Here is a 349-nt window from a genome sequence, read left to right as displayed (position 1 = left end):
ACATATACATATATACATATACATATATACACACACATATACATATACATATATACACACACATATACATATATACATATACATATACATATATACACACACATATACATATATACATATACATATATATACATACATATACATATATACACACACATATACATATATACATACATATACATATATACACACACATATACATATATACATACATATACATATATATATACATACATATACATATATACATACATACACATATATACATACATATACATATATACATACATACACATATATACATACACATATATACATACACATATATATATACACATATATACATACA

The sequence above is a fragment of the Anarrhichthys ocellatus genome, unplaced genomic scaffold, assembly GCF_004355925.1.
Source record: "Anarrhichthys ocellatus isolate YVR2014 unplaced genomic scaffold, GSC_Weel_1.0 scaffold2184, whole genome shotgun sequence".
NCBI lineage: Eukaryota > Metazoa > Chordata > Actinopteri > Perciformes > Anarhichadidae > Anarrhichthys > Anarrhichthys ocellatus.
Note: the sequence above shows the minus strand (reverse complement) of the source record.